The sequence below is a fragment of the Berghia stephanieae genome, chromosome 7 (genome assembly GCF_034508935.2).
Source record: "Berghia stephanieae isolate SIO BIC M18660-M18661 chromosome 7, UCSD_Bste_1.3, whole genome shotgun sequence".
Classification (NCBI taxonomy): domain Eukaryota; kingdom Metazoa; phylum Mollusca; class Gastropoda; order Nudibranchia; family Aeolidiidae; genus Berghia; species Berghia stephanieae.
Genome location: NC_088366.1, coordinates 62,247,274 through 62,257,169, shown reverse-complemented (window position 1 = coordinate 62,257,169; position 9,896 = coordinate 62,247,274).

Sequence of the window (9,896 nt, the reverse complement as noted above, 5' to 3'; positions counted from 1 at the left end):
ATGTGCTCGTGTGGCAAAATGTGTATGCATGTGTTGTGTGTGTCTTTGTGTGACTGAATGTGTATAAATGTTTGTTTGTATGTGTCTTTGTTTGTGTGACCGAAAGTATTTGAATCTGTGTCTGTGTATGTTTGTGTGTGTTCGGGGGGGGGGGGGGGGGTGATTGATTGTGTGATAGATTGTGTATGCTGTTTTTTATTGCCTCTCTCTTTGTGTGTGATTGAGTGTGTGTGTGAGTGTGTGTGTGTGTGTGTGAGACTGAATATGTATGATTTTTTGTCTGTTTTTGTATGTGCATGTTTGTGTGAGACTGATGAGGATGAATGTTTGTGTATGTGTATTTGTATGTGTGTGTATGTGTGTGTGTGTGTGTGTGTGAAATCATGTGCATGAATTTTCGTGTTTATATGTATTTTGTGTGACTGAAGTTGTTGAATTGTTGTGCTGTCTGTGTGATCGGAGGTGGTGATAATTGTGTGATATGTGTATGTGTTATGTCTGAGTGATAAGTGTGTGTGTGAGTGTGTGTGTGTGTGTGTGGTGTGTTGTTTTGTTGAGTGTGAAGATTAGTTCGAGAGATGACGTACTGAATGCCTTTGTTATGTGTATTTTTGCCATCCGCGTTGTGTGAGTTTATTCTCACTGATCTGTATAAATTCTTTAACGTTCTGGATCGACGGTTTTGTTGTTGGTCCGTTATACTTCCGTGGTAAATGTTTTGGGGTTTAGCAAGGTAATTCTATAAATGTGTGTTGTGTATGATGTGTTTTTGTTATTGTTGAGGTGTATGTTCGAAATGATTGCTTTGTATATTTTTTGCCATATTATGTTTGGTTAGTTTCCTCATGAATTTGTTTATTTTGTTTGTGTAGGTTGGGGTTGGTCGTATATGACTTTCCATGATTAATTTCACTGCCCTCACTCAAGTATTACACATTACATACGTTGTATGAGAGAATGAAGATAGATAGATTGAGAGTAGGAGAGGATGATAATTTGCAAGATAGAGATGAGAGATGGTAGTGAATTGTGTAGGGGAAAGAGGAAAGGATTAGGAAAGAAGAGAGATGAGAGTGAGAGAGAGAGATGAGAAGAGGAGAGAAAGAAAGAGAGAGAGAGAAGAGAGAAGAGAGAGAGAAGAGAAGAGAAAGAGAGAGAGAGAGTGAGAGAGAGAGAAGAGAGAGAAAGAAAGAGAGAGAGAGGGAGAAGAGAGAAGGAGTGAGAGAGAGAGAAGAAGAGAGAGAGAGGAGAGGCGGTAGAGAGAAAGGAGGCGGTGAGGTACAATATGTTTTGTTTATTTCAACCACCTCGCCACCTTCATCTCCTATCAGTTATTCACAGTTCCATTTTACTCCTTTGTAGGGTGACTTTATTTATATCATGATGTGGGTTATTAGATTTATTTGGGATATTCCTATGGTTTGTATTGTATGTGTGAATTATATTATATATGAATCATATCTTGTGTTGAATGTGTGAATCATATTATATATGAATCATATCTTATGTTGTATGTGTGATTTATATTATACATGAATCATATCTTATGTTGTATGTGTGATTTATATTATACATGAATCATATCTTATGTTGTATGTGTGATTTATATTATACATGAATCATATCTTGTGTTGTATGTGTGATTTATATTATACATGAATCATATCTTGTGTTGTATGTGTGAATCATATTATACATGAATCATATCTTGTGTTGTATGTGTGAATCATATTATATATGAATCATATCTTATGTTGTATGTGTGAATTATATTATACATGAATCATATCTTATGTTGTATGTGTGAATTATATTATGTATGAATCATATCTTGTGTTGTATGTGTGAATTATATTATACATGAATCATATCTTATGTTGTATGTGTGATTTATATTATATATGAATCATATCTTGTGTTATATGTGTGATTTATATTATACATGAATCATATCTTATGTTGTATGTGTGAATCATATTATATATGAATCATATCTTATGTTGTATGTGTGATTTATATTATACATGAATCATATCTTATGTTGTATGTGTGATTTATATTATACATGAATCATATCTTGTGTTGTATGTGTGATTTATATTATACATGAATCATATCTTATGTTGTATGTGTGATTTATATTATACATGAATCATATCTTGTGTTGTATGTGTGAATCATATTATACATGAATCATATCTTGTGTTGTATGTGTGAATCATATTATACATGAATCATATCTTATGTTGTATGTGTGATTTATATTATACATGAATCATATCTTGTGTTGTATGTGTGAATCATATTATACATGAATCATATCTTGTGTTGTATGTGTGATTTATATTATACATGAATCATATCTTATGTTGTATGTGTGATTTATATTATACATGAATCATATCTTATGTTGTATGTGTGATTTATATTATACATGAATCATATCTTGTGTTGTATGTGTGAATTATATTATATATGAATCATATCTTGTGTTGTATGTGTGAATCATATTATACATGAATCATATCTTGTGTTGTATGTGTGAATCATATTATATATGAATCATATCTTATGTTGTATGTGTGAATTATATTATACATGAATCATATCTTATGTTGTATGTGTGAATTATATTATGTATGAATCATATCTTGTGTTGTATGTGTGAATTATATTATACATGAATCATATCTTATGTTGTATGTGTGATTTATATTATACATGAATCATATCTTGTGTTGTATGTGTGAATCATATTATACATGAATCATATCTTGTGTTGTATGTGTGAATCATATTATACATGAATCATATCTTATGTTGTATGTGTGAATTATATTATGTATGAATCATATCTTGTGTTGTATGTGTTATTTATATTATATATGAATCATATCTTGTATTGTATGTGTTATTTATATTATGTATGAATCATATCTTGTGTTGTATGTGTTATTTATATTATGTATGAATCATATCTTGTATTGTATGTGTTATTTATATTATATATGAATCATATCTTGTATTGTATGTGTTATTTATATTATATATGAATCATATCTTGTATTGTATGTGTTATTTATATTATATATGAATCATATCTTGTATTGTATGTGTTATTTATATTATATATGAATCATATCTTGTATTGTATGTGTTATTTATATTATGTATGAATCATATCTTGTGTTGTATGTGTTATTTATATTATGTATGAATCATATCTTGTGTTGTATGTGTTAATAATACTAATGCTGAAAACGTATATAGCGCTATAACTCCGAGACACCAGACTCTAAGTGCTTAAATTACAAATTACTTAGGCTAAAACATAATCATTTACACACACAAGCACACACACACACACACACACACACACAAAACACAACACACAACACAAACCAAACCTATCTTGCTTCTCATACCATCTACTAAAATCAAAACAGATATGTTTTAAGCGAACGTTTAAAAATAGACAAAGATTCTTTTTCACGAATGCTCTGCGGTAAGGCGTTCCAAATAGAGGGTCCGAAATGAGAAAAGGATCTCATTCCAGCATTTTTCCGAATTCGAGGGACAACTAGTTTTGTGGAATCACTGGACGAACGTAAGGGGCGGGGTTTTGAATTTCTTTCAATTAGTTCCGAAAGGTAGGAAGGTAGGAAGGGGCAGTACCTTCAAGACAACGATATACTAAAACACAAGCTTTGAATTTAATCCTTTTCTCAACAGCAGCCAATGCAAGTCATAGCTAGAGGTGCCTAAATGAGCCAATAAAATGGAGATAAAAAAATAAAATGAGTAGATGTGACTCATATATAAGGGAACAACACAAAACAAACAACGTTTCGGCCCTTGGATTTCGTCAGGAGACAGTAAACACAAACACAAATATGTAAATTTACATAATATCACATTTAGTGAAATGTGGAAATAAAATGCAGGTCATGAAGTAGAGGTCCGGCAGGGTCGCATCTACGATTCATGAATACTAGTCTGGCAGCGCTGTTCTGGACAATCTGAAGACGTCTCAGATTGTATTGCGAAACGCCAAACAACATAGCATTACAATAATCCAATTTCGATAGTACGAGGGACACAACCAGGTGCTTGGTCACGTCCTCAGATATGAACCGTCTAATGGAAGCAATCTTTTTTAGTTGGAAAAAGAGAGATCTAACCAAATTATTAACCTGATGCTCCATCGACAGTCCGGAGTCTAAGAATGTGCCAAGGTTTTTCACTTTGTCAACAATTTGAATGGAGGCATCCCCAACTTCAAATCTGTTTCACTTTTCCACTTCCTGTTCCCCACATACAGCACCTCCGTCTTATCATCATTCAGTTTCAGTCTGTTCTCATTCATCCATTTCTTAACACTTTGGATACAATTTTTACTATTGGCTGATACTTCTTGTAAATTTCTCGTATTGGAAACACAGTACAATTGCGTATCATCAGCGTATTGATGGTGAGACAGACCAAAACTTCTGATGATTTTAGACAGAGGGCCAACGTACAGAACAAAAAGAACGGGTCCAAGTACTGAACCCTGGGGAACCCCACAATCAAGAAAGATTTCCTCAGATCTATATTCATCCACCGTAATAATCTGTTTACGATTAAACAAATATGACCTAAACCAATCAAGCGCTGCACCAGACACGCCATAAGTAATTTCAAGACGTTTGAGAAGAAGATTGTGATCAATAATATCAAAAGCAGACGATAGGTCAAGCAAATTCAGCAAAGAACATGAACCCTTATCTATAACAGAGAGGAGATCATTAACAACCCTAACAATTTTTCTTCAAGACAATTATTTTTAAGATGAGACAGTAATTGTTTCAAAACAAGCTTTTCTAAGATCTTAGAGAGAAAAGGAAGATTAGAGACAGGGCGATAGTTTTTTAAGTTCTCTTTATCGAGATCCGTTTTTTTTTTCAAAAGGGGTTTGACATGAGCAACTTTGTAAATGTCTGGTACAGTACCTGACTGCAACGAATTATTAACAATACATGTAAATGGTGTTAAAATTACATCAATGCACTTTTTTAGAATGGCCGTATTTACGGGGTCTAAATCACAACTTTTAGTCGGAGACGACATAATGCAATCACATAAGTCATCTTCAGTAATCTTTGAAAAATGTGTTAATGAATCACCATGAAACGTGTCAAATGTTGTATGGATCGATTCAGATGACAGTTCTTTCCTGATGGTATCCGTTTTTTCTTTAAAATATTGACCAAAGCGAGTTGGTAGATCTGCACGATCGATTAAAGATGGGAGAGCTGATTGCGTCTGTTGTCCCAGCAGTTCCTTGGTCAAGGCAAAGAATTGTCTCGAACGTCCCACGTTTTTCAGGCTGTCTTCATAGAATTTCTTTTTGGCCCTGAAATTGACGGCTTTCGCATCATTTCTAGCCGCGATGTACCGCTTCTTATCGACAGCATCTCTGGACTTGAGCCATTTTCTTTCTGCCCGCCTCCTGGCTAAACCATTCGATTTTATTTCGGTATTATACCAGGGTGCTTGACGTCTCACTTTTACTGCTCTAGTTGTTAAGGGAGCATGCTTGTCCACCGTAAAGACAATTGACTCGTGGAGACCATTCGCATCATGTTTATTTTTAACGTTATGGTCAAGGTCTTGTTTAAAAATGTTCATGTTTATATTCTTCATATTACTAGATGTTATCATCTTTTTTACTTCGTGCTTCACTGGAAATAAAACGCAAAACACAATTAAATGATGGTCAGAGATTAATTTATCAATATTTGAGACAGCTGAAGAGAGAGAATGTTCAATGTCTGTAATGACATGATCTATGGTGTGGCCATGGTTGTTTGTAGGACCGCTTACGAGTTGAATATAGTTGTTTGTGTCAACAAGCTCCCGAAATACTTTCGATTCATTTTTGTTTCCGAAATAATCAATGTTAAAATCACCAATAAAAATATTATGATTTTTGTTAATGGATTGCATAGACATAAATTGTTATTTATATTATGTATGAATCATATCTTGTGTTGTATGTGTTATTTATATTATGTATGAATCATCTTGTATTGTATGTGTTATTTATAATAGGTATGAATCATATCTTGTATTGTATGTGTTATTTATATTATGTATGAATCATATCTTGTGTTGTATGTGTTATTTATATTATACATGAATCATATCTTGTATTGTATGTGTTATTTATATTATGTATGAATCATATCTTGTGTTGTATGTGTTATTTATATTATGTATGAATCATATCTTGTATTGTATGTGTTATTTATATTATGTATGAATCATATCTTGTATTGTATGTGTTATTTATATTATGTATGAATCATATCTTGTGTTGTATGTGTTATTTATATTATGTATGAATCATATCTGTGAATTATATTATAAATGAATCATATATTGCATTGTATGTGTGATTTATCTTATGTATAAATCAAATCGTGTATTGCATGTGTCAAGTATTAAATAGGGTGCGAGAAAAAATAAACGGAAAAAATTGGGATGCTCATTCAATACTAAGTAGAAAAAAAGTTTTAAAAATCGAGCTTCATATAGCGCAAAATCCACTAAATGTGTTCAAAGCGCTTTACAAGGAGTCCCTGGTCAACAGCAACATTTAACATGTAGGACGGGACATGCCGCCTGTTAGACGTTATTACAATTTTTTGGACAAAGACAACGCTGTTAACGGCCAGGTACTCATTTTACACATGAGTACGGTGAGAGAATGTGAGTAAAGAGCCTTATCCAAGGACTCAACTATGCGCCGAGCGCGAGGCTCGAACCCAGGACCTTCCGATCCGAAAGCGAGTGTCATACCACAAGACGACATCGCCGCAAGAAAGCAAAACTATTAAAAAATTATTGTTAAGAAACTATGCCGGTTATTCCAAACTCGTATAAAAATCCGCATATCCAAAGTTTTCAAATTTGCGTCTTGTTTTTGGCAGTGCAGTGTTACTAGTGTAAGAATTTGCCGTGTCTGGTTGTAAAAGAAAAGACTGATCGGGACAAAGACTATAGATAGAATGAAGTTGACGTCACTCAGGTCTTTGTTATTGCTTTTTGCCATCCGCGTTCATGAGTAATTCCCACTAAACTGTATTAACCAGACTACAAAATTTCAAGGTTACACAAAGTTTTGAGTGTTGGTCGGTGATACTTCCAGATGGAAATGTTGTGAGCTTCTTAGCCAAGCGGATACTATCTATACAAATTTGTTTTTATTGCTTCTAACGATGCTACATAATCTTCAGTACGAGCAGAAATCATATGTGACTCACCGTCTCTAAACGGTATTATGTCGGGATGACTTGGGTGCAAAAAATTGAATTTATTGACAAAAACGTGAAACTTGGGTTTGTTTCGATTTGTTATGTTACAGAATGAAGACAATTTCTAACAATGCAAAAGCTCAAAAATTGGTATTTACTATCAATTAAATTTTAAAGTCACTTTTCGGGGTCCAATTCATTCCGACATAATACCGTTTAGAGATGAATAGCCTCTATTGCACCCTGACTTGAATCCCATGGACTATAGCATTTGTGACCCTTCGTCTCGAAATGGTATTATGTCGGAATGAATTGGACAAGAAGAAATATCAAATCGTTGGACAGCAACAAATCATGTGATTGATGACTTTGTTGGACGAAAACATGAAAGCAGATCGCTCCCATTATGTCCAAAATCTTTGATATGGCATTTTTGCTGTATATATGTTTTTTAACACAAACGTGGAATAAAAATGTTTCGATATATTTTTGTGTGGAAAAATTGTGTTCATAAAATAGAATAAATGGGTTTAGGCGGGAGATAGTAAAGTTTTCAGACTTGTATAAATTTTAGTCTTGCAGCTGTTTTTTTCTAAACTTTTCTCTTTTTTTTTCTTGCATCAGATAAATGTATTAGATATTGTTAGTAATAATATATATATCCCAAACTCCCTACTAGAACAAGAATACTGGGGATGTAGGAGCTTTCGGAAGGCCTCCCCACTTTGTAACTTTACCACTCTTTGCTTTAAAAGTAAGGCTAGTTTTATGTCATTTCTTATTGAATTCTTGCCTTGTCGGGGAGGTACTCCCAGCGTACCCAAAATGTATTTAAATTTGCTCTGTGTCATACCTAACATCCTCCGTCCAATATAATATTACTGAATTGCGGCTATGTGGTCTAGTAGTATGCCACTCGCTTTCGGATCGTAAGGTCTTGTGTTCGAGCCTCGCTCGGCGCATAGTTGATTGAGTCCTTAGAAAAGACTCTTTACTCACATTCTCTCATCGTGCTCAGGTGCAAAATGAGTACCTGGCCGTTGACAGCGTGGTCTTTGTCCGAAAAATTGTAATATCGCCTAATAGGCGTCATGTCCCGTCCAAGATGTTAAATGTTGCTGTTGACCAGGGACCCCTTGTAAATGCGCTTTGAGCACGTTTAGTAGATATTGCGCTAGATAAAAGCTCAATTTTACTGGTCTTCACGATGCTATGGTGAGACATAGCTGCATGAGACGTGTGGCTATAATGTGGTCTAGTGCTATAACACTCGCTTTCGGATCAGAAAGTCCTGGGTTCGAGCCTCGCTCGGCGCATAGTTGATTGAGTCCTTGGATAAGACTCCTCACTCACATTTCATTCTCTCACCTTACTCAAGTGTAAAATGAGTACCTGGCCGTTAACAGCGTTGTCTTTGTCCGAAAAATTGTAATATCGCCTAAAAGGGGTCATGTCCCGTCCAAGATGTTAAATGTTGCTGTTGATCAGGGACCCCTTGTAAAGCGCTTTGAGCACATTTATTGGATATTGCGCTATATAAAAGCTCAAATTTTTGTTATGATGTGGACGTTGTGGGTTTACACTTTATCAACAATCAAATCAAATCAAATCAAATCAAATTAAATCAAATCAAATCAAATCAAATCAAATCAAATCAAATCAAATCAAATCAAATCAAATCAAATCAAATCAAATCAAATTCAAATGTTTATTTTAGGCCGTTGGCCAATAGCCATAACATCTCTCTGAACAAATTAACAGTAGAATGAATTAATAAAGTAAATTCCCTTTATTCATCCCATAGGGGAAAATTGTCTTTAGGGACTATTCCAAGGGAAGACTGGAATAACACAGGCATCCGCCGCAATGCAGCGCCGCAAAACATGATGAATGAAACATTGAAGACGAATGAGGAGATGATAATAATATGTGAGAATGGCGTTGATAATGCGAATAAACAGAACAACGATGGGGAAGGAAATAGTAGTATGCTCCTTTTCAATGGAAGCATGAATTAAAATCAATATTTATATCAATATTTATAAAAGCATCACAATTGATTGAATTAAAAATAATAACAACAACAACAAAGACAAACAAACTTGAATATTTATATAGCGCAATATCCACAAGACTTGCTCAAAGCGCTTTACAAGTGATCTCTAGCCAACAGTAACACTTAACATGTAAGACGAGACATGATGCCTGTTATTTTCGGTAGAGACAACGCTGTTTAACGGCCAAGCACTCATTTTACACCTGAGTACGGTGAGAGAATGTGAGTATAAAGAGCCTTTTCCAAGAACTCAACAATTCGCCAGTCGGGACTCGAACCCAGGACCTTCAGATCTGACGGCGAGTGTCATATCACTAGACCACATATCCGAACAATGAAAAAAAAATGGGAGAGGGGGAGGAGAAGGGGGAATATTGTGTCTTGCAGCATAGAAAATAAAATAAATTGTAGACCTTAAACATCCATCCAACAAATGCACAATTGATTGAGATCATAGAATATTCAAAGCCAAGGGAAAGTGTTTAAAAACAATAATGTATTTGTGATCATCGCCTCAAAACGGTATTTTATTGGAAGTTGTA